The 12,858-nt window shown below is 36.9% G+C and overlaps 1 pseudogene; it reads left to right on the top strand.

The window, feature by feature from the left end:
* Positions 1–7,734: 7,734 nt before the first annotated feature.
* Positions 7,735–11,032, top strand: LOC146900083 (uncharacterized; annotated as a pseudogene).
* The last annotated feature ends 1,826 nt before the right edge of the window (positions 11,033–12,858 follow it).

Below are 12,858 nucleotides of genomic sequence, written 5' to 3' on the forward strand. Positions count from 1 at the left end.
TGGTTATAAACTCAATCACTTGGTCCTCCAAACGAGAACTTCTAGCAATACGTATGTATAGAAAGACATTTACACTTAAGTGGCAAGCACATTGTGGTAAAGAGCGATAACTCTCAAGTTCATCCAAAAGAATTTTGAATTTAGTCAAGTAGTTAGTAACAGAAAGAGAACCTTGTTACAGATTATTGACATCAGATCGTAGCATATCAACACAAATATGATCATATTTTGAGAAAAGTTCTTTCAATTTTGTCCAGACATCAATAATGTTCTGAATGAAAACAATTGATCGTGCAATTTGAGAACTCACCGAACTAGCAATCCACGAGTGAATGAAAATATTGCATCGTTCCCAAGCTTGGCGACTTTGGATCATGAAGTGCATGAATTGGAATACTTCTATCAACGAACTGAAACTTGGTCTTAGCACTTAAAGCATGACACATCGCTTGATCCTGAGCAAGATGGTTGCTTCCATCCAAAGGAGGTGTGACCGGAACAAAATTAGGTCCATCACTAAGATGAACATAGTACTCTGAGGTAGTACTATGTGAAGGATCTGTTACACCAGTGCCATTGTTGGTATTGGTAGAAGCAATATTGTTGTGCGCCTGGAAACACGAAGAAAGCCTCAAGGTAGACGATGAAGATCGTTGAAAATCTCAAGAAACATTAATGGAAAACATGTAATTTGCATAAAGAAAAGAAAAATTAAAGAGAGAATTAAGAAGATTCTATGAGAAGAGTCAGAGACAATCAAGAGAAAAATGCAAGTGTAAGCCAATTCACGAAAGGCTCGTGATACCATGTGAGGAGATCAGAATCATAGCAAAATGAGCAAAGAAAACTCATGTATTTAATTGAATCTAACTGGAAAGTTAGTTACAAGGTTCATATATATACAAGTGATCAAGGCTAGATAACTTGGAGAACAAGTTACCGATTTATAACTAACTTTAAACTCCTTTAATAAAAAAACTAAATTTGAACTTGCTTATTTGCATGTAACTAACTTTATTCTATCATCTATCACCAGTTATCTACTAGACGAAGTAGCATCCTCTAATACAATGTAATTATGGATTTTCACAATTCACTCAAATAAATCTCATACGAATTGTTGAATTCAATTGATTTACCTTTGAATCGGCTAGATCATGGATGCTAGACAACTGAACTCTTTTGCCACCTTATGACCGATCCAAATGATGCATCAAAAATAAATCTACTAGTTGCATAAGCTAAAGAAGCTTGAATCACATTATTTATTTGAAAGAAACAAAATAAAAAGTACAAAATGCTTATTAATATTAATCATGATTATCTGGTATATATCAATAGCTAGTTCTTTAAACCAAAAACTACAAACAAATGTTACACAAGTAAAATTTCTGGTTGCAACATTGCTACAGCGAGAGCTTGGTAGTACCAGCTTCACCCACTTGAATTAGGGATGTTTTATTTGGAACATATATGGTCTTCCAATTTTTAGATTTCATTAAATATTTTTGTTCGGTATAAATCACACTATTTTTTCCATCCATAGGTATTATCCCATTAATTTTCCTGATAAATTTTTAATGAGCCAATTGCATATAATATTTGTTCCCTTGTATTTTGACCTAATCTCCCCAAAACTATTTTTCTTTTCTTTATTTTTAATAATAAGTTTCTTTGAGCCGTTAAAGATAATTGTAAGGATTTGGGGTGCCAGCCATGCTTGAATGTCTTCTTCTCTTGTTATGACTCTACAACGCATAGATATATTTGAAAAAATAATAATTAGGTCTTGGTGAATTTTAAAAATTGCACATAAGTATGCCTTTGTCTGTAAATCATTATGGTTTTTTATTTTACCATCCAGTATATCACTTTAATAATATCAAAATTAAAATAAATAATATCTCTAGAAACTTTAAATTTTTAAACTTTTAACTAAGATCAACATTGTCTCGTAAAAAGGCCTTATTTTATAATATATCTTAGGCCTTGATATGTGTTGGGCCGACCCGAAAAATAAAAAACTTAACCTAATTCCAAAATCTCCTCTTATGAACTTCCTATAAATTTGTTCTTAGGTTCACTTTCAGAGTATGATCGGCGGCACTTGCACCCATCCTCTCTTCGTCTCATTCATATATATGCTCACATTATTTGTAACATTGAATTGATTTGTATATGTAAGGGGGATGCATTCTTTGTGATTTCATTTCAGTAACATCAATTCTATAAATATGTTCAATCTAGGGTCATTCGTCTTATTATGTCATTGATTGTATCTATGTTTCTGAGTTTGCATCTTTTCTATGGTGGTTTAACATGATGTTGTTTTTTCGCTACTAGATCTATAATGTGTCGACAAAATCAATGATGTTGTCTTGCACTCCTACAATTTGGCTATCAGAATTTGTTCTACTGTTCGTGTTTGTAATGTCCAAAACAAATCTCCGACGAGTGTGATTTCTTTGATTAAATATGAAAAAAAAGGTATGTATGAATGAAAATATGATTTCGTCTGAAATTATAATAATTATACAATTAAGATATAATCTTCTTGATCTATTATTGTTTGTTTTGAATTGTTTGATTTTATTTAAAGTAGTATTGTTTTCATTTGAATTAGATTTAATACGTCTTGATGGCATAATTTTGTCGGTGGTTGATAATATTTTCTATATTTTGTGCATTTGAATTTTTTTGAATATATTTTTATCAATTTTTCTAATTATTTAAGAAAGGTTGTAAGAAATAGTTCTACATATTATATATAAGTATTGCTTATCCTTTTTTTTTTATTATTGAATTCATAACTGATATATAAAATTTGATGATAAATTAAGAAAAAATATATTTTTCAGCTACTGAAGAGCAACTATTAGCTCCCAAGATGCAAATATTAAATTAAAAATATTATTTTAGAAGAAATATGAGGTTAAAATATTATAAACATTTATCGGTTATAGAAACTTAACTATCATTAGAGCAAAACCTTGAACAATGTCTTACATTTTCTAATTGAGATGATCAATAGCTTAATTAATTATTGCTGTGTTGCAGAGCTATTATCATAAGGAGAAATGCTTCACTTTGCTATCCATAAAAAGCTTCCAAAGTCTAAAAGAAAAACAGAAGAAAGAGGAAAAGAAAGAGCTTATCAATGCTGACAATGAAATCGACGTGAGTACACTCTTTGTGAATATATAAAATCTCAACACTTATATTGATATGGTTTTTAAATGATGAGTGAGAGGAGAGCGTGGTCCAGAGAGGGAGAGAGAGGCGGTTACCACCGGATCCACCATGGCAAACCGCGCCGGTATTCACCATCACCGGATGAGAGGTTCTATGGGGGGATTGGGGTCCAAGCAGGGTGCCACCATATGGGGGGGGGGGGGGGGGGTTAGGGGAGAGGTGTCTGGTGCGAGACTGCGAAGGGGGAAAGCGTCTGAACAGGTGGATAGACAGCGGGACAGGTTTCTGGATGATCAGCGGCGCGGAGGAGCATGGGAGGAGCAGCAGCGAGGACGGCCTAGGGTTAGGGTTAGGTATGGTTCCGAATTGAGCTACAGGGAGGCTGACGATGAACAAGAGTTTTTTGAATCAGAGGTGTCAGGCAATGGTCAAGTCATTCTGCAGTATTCACGTCCAGGTCGATCAACGTACAAACATGATCAGCGTGCCAACGATATCCCATGGCAGCGCTATGGTTCACGAACTGGCAGATATTCTTCACGCAACAAACAGAAGGAGTTGGCATTTGATACTGATGTGCGCCTACCATATGAGGAAAAGTGGCCCAAATTGCAAAAACATGATCAGAAGGTTCAAGTTCTTCACCATAGAGAAGCTGTTCGACCCCAACAAGCTTTGAAACAATCTATAACTCAACTACAGCAGGAAGCTATTGTGGAACATGCTGGTACTGACTTTAAAAATTTTGTGTCTTTTTATTTTACGAATGTGCCAGAAGGTATTTCCAATGTGTCGCTACGTAAGGGTTTCGAGGTTTGTGGTATATTGGAGGATGTTTATTTGGCTCGCAAGCGGAATGTCAATGGCGGGCTGTTTGGTTTTGTTCGTTTTTGTAAAGTGCGGGACGTGGATAAATTATTGAAAGTTTTGAATAATGTGTGGTTTGGGGATTGTAAGGTGGTGGCGAAGGTGGCTAGTTTCGATAGGTTTGGTAATAAGAAGCTAGTTGATGTTAATAGGGTTGAGGGAGAAAAAATTACAGAGGGAGAAAAAAGAGAGATGGGGGATGTCAAATTGAGTGAGGGAGAAAGTAGCAAAGTGGTTTTGCCTCTTGTACGAAAGGGTAATGAGGAGGTAACACATTTGGGGGGGAAGGTAGGCAGAATTGAGGAGCAATCAAAACAGGTTCTTATTCCTAAATATAACTCTTCAGTTAATGGTTTTAATTGGGCAGCGAAGGGTGTGGTAGTGTCTGTTTTGAATGGTGAAGCTATACCAGTTTTACAACGGAGGATTTTTGATGCGGGTTTTGAAAAGCTTGCTATTATTCCATTGGGTGCTAATAAAGTATTCTTGAGATCTATTGATGATGGGGATGTCAAATCTTTGTTGTCAGAAGCTGCTGATTTTTTTAATAATTTTTTTTCCAATCCTGTGTCGTGGAATAAGGATACGGTAATTGGTCAACGTGGTGCGTGGGTTAGAATTTATGGTGTACCTCTTCACGCTTGGAATATAGATTTTTTCAAGTTATGTGTGCTCGATGTTGGATGTCTGTTGAGGGTTGATGATAGTACTGTGGATAGAGATCGTTTGGATTTTGCGAGGGTGTTACTGTCAACAACATCTTTGGACATTATTCGTGCAGGGGCTCAGGTTATGATTGACGATGTGATTTTTAATTTCCAAATTATTGAAGAATGGGGTTATTCGTTGGCTGAAGATGCTTGCCTTTTAGATGATGAAAAGTCACAGGACGATGCGAATTCTGGTTCACCTGAAGAACATGTAGCTGATTTTGGAAGGGAAGATGTGAATGATTTGTTGCAACATATTTCCGATGCATGGAAAGCTGATGGCATTGAACAGAATGTACACCATTCTTCAATCAATAAGGACGTAACTACTATATGTAAGGAAGATGCCAAAGTGAAAATTGTTGGTACAGAAGGCATACGTTCACCCTCGGCATTAGTTTTGAAGCAAGGAGATTTATCTTCACCTCATGGAGCACTTTCAGCCACTAATATTAAGGAGGTATTAATTCCGGTTTCTTTTGCACAAACACATGTTTCAAATATTCCTAGTGCTAATGCTGGTGTACGTAATGGATAAAGTAACTCTCAGAAATTTTTGAGCTCAGCAAAAAGAATTGTTCAGCGCACAAAATCTTGTCCGCCATGCCGGGATCGTTCTCTGAAAAATGGTCCGTGGAGCTTGGAGTGGGTAAATAAACATAAGCATGAGGTTAATGGTGTTTTTCCAACAATTTCTAAAGCTCAAAAGGTATCATCTTCTTCTCGTGTTAAGAATTGTACAAGGAAAAACGGAGGTGGTTACCTACGTAATGGCGTTCAAAATTTGAAGCGTATTGCAAGACTTTCAGATAAAGACCGCAAAGAAGTGCTTCGTGCTTTACGGAAGTCGGGGAAGAAACAAAGGTCGGCTTCTGATGTATCTAAGGTGAAGGTATTTTCTGATGAAGGGTCTTCTCAGGGTGATTCCAATCCATCAGTTAACAACGAATGGTCTAATTGGCTGGTTTTACATGGTAACAACAAAGTGGTCAATGATGATGTTTGTGAGATAGGAAACACGGTGGGACTTAACTTCAAGGGAGATAAAAATAACATGTTTGATGTGTTGTCAGGAGCGGGAAGAAAAAGTTCAGAGAGTGGAGGGAAGGGGGATTAAGGCGTAAGGTTGGTGGTGGGGTGAGGTTTGGTGTGGTGTGGGTGTGTCTAGATGAAGATTATTTCTTGGAATGTCCGGGGTTTAGGTGGTTTTGAGAAAAGGAGGGAGGTGTGTCAATTGGTGAGGGAGAAAAAACCTTTGGTTATGTGTATTCAAGAGACAAAGCTAGTTAGTATAGATACTCAGTTGAGTCAGTCTTTATGGGGTGGTGTTGATGTTGATTTCTCTTTTCAACCTTCGATTGGTGCGTCGGGTGGGTTAGTAACTTTGTGGGACAGCAAGGAAGTGGTGGTGTGGTCGTCTATGTCTTTTGAGCATGTTTTGGTGGTTATGGGTAGTTTTGTGAAGACGGGAGAGCAGTTCGTTGTTTTTAATGTCTATGCACCTTGTGATGCTACTCGTCAACAGGAACTCTGGATAAATATTTCAAATAATTTGTTGTCAGTAGCCGATCAGAATGTATGTATTTGTGGAGACTTTAATGCTGTCCGGTGTGTTGAAGAACGTCGCAGTGTAGGAATTGCAGCCAGTCAAATAGGGAGCACCCTTTTTAATCAGTTTATTATCGGCAACTCATTGATTGACCTTCCTCTCCGAGGCCGTCGTTATACCTGGTTTCGTGGGGACGGGAGGTCGATGAGTCACATTGATCGTGTTCTTTTTTCTGAAAGTTGGTGTTTGACTTGGCCTGATTGTTTTCAGTTGACTTCGGCTCGTGGCTTGTCTGATCACTGTCCTATAGTTCTGTCTGTTGATGAAGAGAATTGGGGGCCCAGACCGTTACGGATGTTAAAGTGTTGGGAGAATTTTGCTGGTTACAATAGCTTTGTTCGTGATAAATGGAATTCTTTTCAGATTGAAGGTTGGGGTGGTTTTGTGCTGAAAGAAAAATTTAAATTAATTAAATTGGCACTGCGGGAGTGGCATCAGACTCATTCTCAAAATTTACCTGCTAAAATTTTGTCTCTGAAAGATAGAATTTCTAATCTAGACTTAAAAGGAGAGTCGGATGGTTTACTTGATGCTGAGGTTGAGGACCTTCATGGTTTTACAGAAGAATTGTTTTCTTTAGTCCGGATGAATACTAGTATTTCATGGCAACAATCAAGGTTGCATTGGCTTCGTGAAGGGGATGCAAATTCGAAATTTTTTCATGGTATTATATCTACTAGAAAACGCCGAAATGCTATCCCATTTTTTTTGGTGAATGGTGTGTTGGTTGAAGGTGTCGATAATGTTCGCAGTGCTGTTTACTCTCATTTTTCAACTCATTTTCAGGGAGTCAGTGTTGACCGCCCCACTATGGAGGCTTTGAATTTTCGTTTGTTAACTCACAGGGAGGGGGTCGGTCTAATTAAACCTTTCTCGATGGAAGAGGTGAAGGCGGCAGTGTGGGATTGCGACAACTTCAAGCGTCCGGGCCCAGATGGTATCTCTTTTGGTTTTATAAAAAAAAATTGGGACATTTTAAAGGATGATCTGATGCGTTTCCTTCATGAGTTTCATAGGAATGGGCGACTGACCAAGGGGATAAATAGCACCTTCATAGCTCTTATCCCTAAGGTCGATAGTCCTCAACGGCTCAACGATTTCCGTCCAATTTCCTTAGTTGGAAGCTTGTATAAAATTCTGTCGAAAGTGCTTGCTAATAGACTTCGGTTGGTGATTGGTTCGGTAGTCTCGGGCTCTCAATCCGCTTTTATTAAGGGGCGGCAGATCTTAGATGGTATTCTGGTGGCAAATGAGATTGTGGATGAAGCCCGTAGGTGTAAGAAGGAGTTATTATTATTCAAAGTTGATTTTGAAAAGGCTTACGACTCAATTGATTGGGATTACTTACAAGAGGTGATGCTGAAAATGGGTTTTTCGACTCTTTGGAGAAAGTGGATTAAAGAATGCGTTGGGACGGCCACAGCTTCGGTCTTGGTTAATGGCTCTCCGACGGATGAGTTTCCCTTGGGAAGGGGGTTGAGGCAGGGTGACCCTCTTTCTCCTTTCTTGTTTCTTTTGGCTGCAGAAGGATTTAATATTTTGATGAAGTCTTTGTCTGATAATAATTTATTTACTGGTTACACGGTGGGTAGAAGTGAACATGTGACTGTTTCACATCTTTAGTTTGCAGATGACACCTTGATCTTGGGAAAGAAATCTTGGGCCAGTATTCGTGCTATGCGGGCGGTTCTTATGCTTTTTGAAAATCTATCTGGTCTTAAGGTGAATTTCTCTAAGAGTCAGTTGGTGGGGGTTAATGTCACTACCTCCTGGTTATCAGAAGCAGCCATGGTGTTGAGTTGTAAGGTTGGCTCTGTTCCTTTTGTGTATCTGGGGTTACCTATTGGGGGTAATGCGAGGCGGTTGGCTTTTTGGGAACCATTACTTAATCGACTTAACTCTAGACTGTCCAGCTGGAACTCTAAACATTTATCCTTCGGTGGTCGCCTGGTTTTACTGAAGTCTGTCCTGTCATCTCTGCCTGTTTATGCGCTTTCTTTCTTTAAGGCTCCAGCAGGTATAATCTCCTCTTTTGAATCTATTTTAAATTGTTTTTTTGGGGGGGGGGGGGGGGCGTGAGGACCACAGGAAAATATCTTGGGTGGATTGGAATACTGTTTGCAGGAGTAAGGAGGTTGGTGGTTTGGGGGTAAGGAGAATTAGAGAGTTTAATATTGCTTTACTAGGTAAGTGGTGCTGGCGGATGTTGATGGAGAGGGAGAGTTTGTGGTTTAAGGTGTTGTCAGCTAGGTATGGTTTGGAGGAGGGTAGATTGAGGGGTGGTGGGCGAGAGACATCATTGTGGTGGCGTGATGTTCATGCTCTGTGTAGGGAGGAGTGGTTTAGACATAATGTTAGCCGTGTCATAGGAAGTGGGAAAAATACTTTCTTTTGGTCGGATGTGTGCTTGGGCGAAGTCTCCCTTCGTGACAAGTTTCCTAGATTATTTGATTTATCGTTGTTTAAGGACTTGTCTGTGTTTGATATGTGTCAGTTAGGGTGGGGGTGGAGGGTCAGGCTTGGTCGTGGAGGAGGAGGCTTTTTGCGTGGGAAGAGGAGGTGGTGGGGGAACTAATCTTATTACTTCAAAGTGTTTCTTTACAGGTTGATAAAACTGATACTTGGCATTGGAAGTTGGAAACATCTCATGTTTTTTCCGTCCGAAGTGCTTACAAAGTGCAAACTTCGCAACCGATTGGTGTTCCTACGGTGGCGGTGACAACTCTTTGGAATAAACAAGTTCCCCTTAAGGTCGTGTTGTTTGCGTGGCGTCTGTTTCGCGATAGGTTGCCAACGAAGGATAATCTTCTTCGTCGTGGTGTGATTCCTTTTGACTCTTGGTTGTGTATTGCTGGTTGTAATTCAGTCGAAACTAGCACTCATCTGTTCTTACATTGTGCTACGTTTGGCTCGGTATGGCAATTCTTGTTAAGGTGGCTAGGCTTCTCAACAGCCCTACCTCTTGGTGTGGTTGACCACTTTAATCAGTTCTTCTTAGATGGTGGTAATGTGGAGGCTCGTGGTGCAGTTTTACAGGTTATCTGGTTAGCAACTACGTGGGAAATTTGGAAAGAAAGAAATAACAGGTTATTTAAAGGCAAGCATAGCTCTATTCCTCAAATGGTAGAAAAAATTAAGTCACTCGCTTTCTTGTGGTTGAAGGAGAAATACCCTTCTCTTCCCTTCAATTATCATGCGTGGTGGCTTAGCCCATTCACCATTTTGGGCATAGGTTAATTGTTTATGCTCTTTCCATTTCTTTTATTTTACTGTATTGTGTCTGTAATTATTGTTCTGACTTTGTTGTTTCCACCCTGGTACACCTTGTGCTAGGGGGATCTTTTGTTGTGGTAATATAATTCATTTTAGCCTCTTCAAAAAAAAAAAAACACTTATATTGATATGCTATTTATTTTGTAAAAAAAAAAATAAAATTAAGTTGAACCTCTTGGACAGTATTTTTGAATATTATTAAAATACGGTATAGAAAAAAATGCCAAATTACTCTAGCGATGATGTATTCTATATTGGAAAAAGAAAAGTAAAACTTCACATATACTTGATTATTTGAAATTTCAGCAATTATACATCTCTAATAATTATAAATGAACTTTCAAGTTTTGATATTAAAATTTTGAATAATTGATTTTACAATATAAAAGTATATACTTAGTTACTAATGTATTTTTGTTTACAAAATGTAAATCTTTCTTTAGTAAACATGCTTCTGTATAGTTCCTTAAAAAAAAAAATCTTATAGATAATTTATTTTGAGTACTTTCTAGTAAATTGCCTTGTTTGGTTCAACATTTTTAATTAAATGTACACTGTGCAATATTATGCTATCCGATTTTTCAGGACAAACTAGTGAAGAAGAGAAAATAAGCTCCAATAACTTATTCTTTTGAAGGAAGTGAAGCTCCAATAACTTATGTGAGTATGATTATTTTGAAATTTTAACATTATCATGTTTTTATTATTAGAAATTTAAGGAAATACTTAGTTATGAGTGACATATACATTTTACTACATTATCAAATACCAACATATCTTCCTACTATAAACTACTTATAAATTTGTTGTTAGCTTCACTTTCACAGTAGGATCAGCAGCGCTTGCACCCATTCTATCTTTGTCTCATTCATATATATGCTCACACACATTATTTGTAGGATTGAGTTGATTTTGATATGCAAGGGAGATACATTTTTGTGATTTCATTTCACTCAAATCATTTCTATATAAGGGAGTTCATCTTATTCTGACATTGATTGTATATGTTTTCGTTGTTTGATTCTTTACAGGCATAATGTGTGTACTCACACATAATGAGGATTTAGAAATTTCATTTGCAGGCATGGGAGTCACTGATGGCAATGTAGCACTAGATCAATGTAAATGCAATTACTGCAAAAAAGATAAGACTAATATCAATTATGTTGTGTGTCAAGATTTGGGTCGTCTTTGCGTAGAGTGCTTCTCTGCTAGTGCTGAAGTGACACCTCATTAAAGCAATCATCCATATCGGGTTATGGATGATCTATCTTTTCCGCTTACATGTCCAGATTGGAGTGCGTGTGAAGAGTTGTTACTTCTTGAGGCCCTTGCCATGTATGGATTTGAGAATTGGAATGATTGCCGAATGTTGGGATGAAAAGCAAACCTCAGTGTATGTTTGAATTCGCCATGTGGTCCGATTCCTAATTTGTCTTATTGTATGGGAAAGAACAAAGAGGAACACCTTGCCATGGGAAAGGGAGATCAACTCAAGAAAGAATTTCCTCCAAATGAAGAATTCACGTGCATCTTTCATTAACAAATAAGAATTACATTCATGCTAATAAATATAGACATTAAATCAATTTTAGTTGTAAAGGACAAATCCAGATAATGTTTATAGTAGATGCAAGAAAATAGTCTATAGTATTTTTACAAGAGCAAAGGCCTAACTTACCATAATTTTATTAACTTATATTTGTAGATGGTCATTGTCTCTATATTTTCATTTCTTGAATAGTTCGATAGCAGTTTTATTCCAATTGATGTAGTTTAAAGTTAGTTGAATCACGACAAGATATCTCTTCCACATGGCATTATCCTTTTTGTAAGTTGTCTTAAATTTTCCCTAGTTTTTGTATTTTTGGACTTGCAAGCTCCAAATTCTCCATTCAAATAGAAACCTCAAATTAAACAGTAGAATCATAAAACACTCGTAAAGGCCAGGACAAGGGAAAATTTGAAATATTTTATAGGGTGTATCAATGGAGTACTTCAACAAAAAAAAAAAAAAAAACTAAAATGCACTTTTGGCCCCCCAAGTTTTTAAAACTGGTGATTTTGGCCCCCCTAGTTTGGAAATCACATTTTTAGTCCCCCAAGTTTCACCCCTTTGCAATATAATACTATTTTATTTGATTTATTAAACCACCGATTAGCATTTCCATTTTTGAATGGCAAACTTATATTATTAAAATAAAGCAAGATAGTACAAGAAGCAAGACTCATTACAATAAGTGCTCAAAACAACACAAGATACAAAAAGAGAACATAGAAAACTGGAGAACACTCCTACGGGAAAAAAAAAACAAAAACCCTCAACTACTGATCAAACCTCTACGAAGAAACCCACATCCCAGACGAAGACCCCCAAACTACCTTGAGTAAAACAAACCTTAACCTTGCCCCCTATCCAAGCAACCTAAACACCACATACATACATAACAATCGTGAAGGCAAGGCTAAGTCCGACTATACCCACCTAAAGATATTATACCAAATCTATTGTGAAAATTCACAAGTCACAACGATATGACGTGTTAACTCTTCCCCAACCTCACAAAAACACAAGTACTACTAGTATCAACAATCCTCTGCCTAAAATGGTCACTATTATAAACAAAATTTCATTTTTACAGATTCATTAAATAACAGATGTATATGTTTTATATTATATTTAGATACATCAGTTATTCAACAATTTACAAGTAAAATTTTGTGTAAAACAGTGATTGGAGGGAGTACAATGTAACTTTAACCAATATTATCATTAGATTAATAACATGTGAAATTAGAAACTCTTAGAGACATCAAATTAAGGTTAATTTGTTTAATCGATTAAGGCAAATAGGGTGAAATGCAAAACGAGGATATTGTTGATACATCATGCTATATGCAATTCAATTAAAAACCATTTCACTATGAAAATTAATAGAAGGAAATTGTGGTTTGGTGCATCAATGGCACTAACATTCACATGGTACAGTCCCTCGAATAGCTCACCAGAACCAATCATCCCTACCTACTCAAATCAAATCCTATATCAAAATCTTAGAATTTATGAAGGAAATTGTACATCGGAAAATCTTGGAAAATTTAAGGACAAAAAGAAAATTGAAAAAAAAAATCATGAATATATAGTACATCAATAGATGTAAAACTAAGAGAAAACATAATAATGCTATAATATTTGGCAATAGAGAG

This window comes from Medicago sativa, chromosome 8, assembly GCF_051527215.1.
Source record: "Medicago sativa cultivar Bolivia chromosome 8, Bolivia_mono, whole genome shotgun sequence".
Taxonomy (NCBI): domain Eukaryota; kingdom Viridiplantae; phylum Streptophyta; class Magnoliopsida; order Fabales; family Fabaceae; genus Medicago; species Medicago sativa.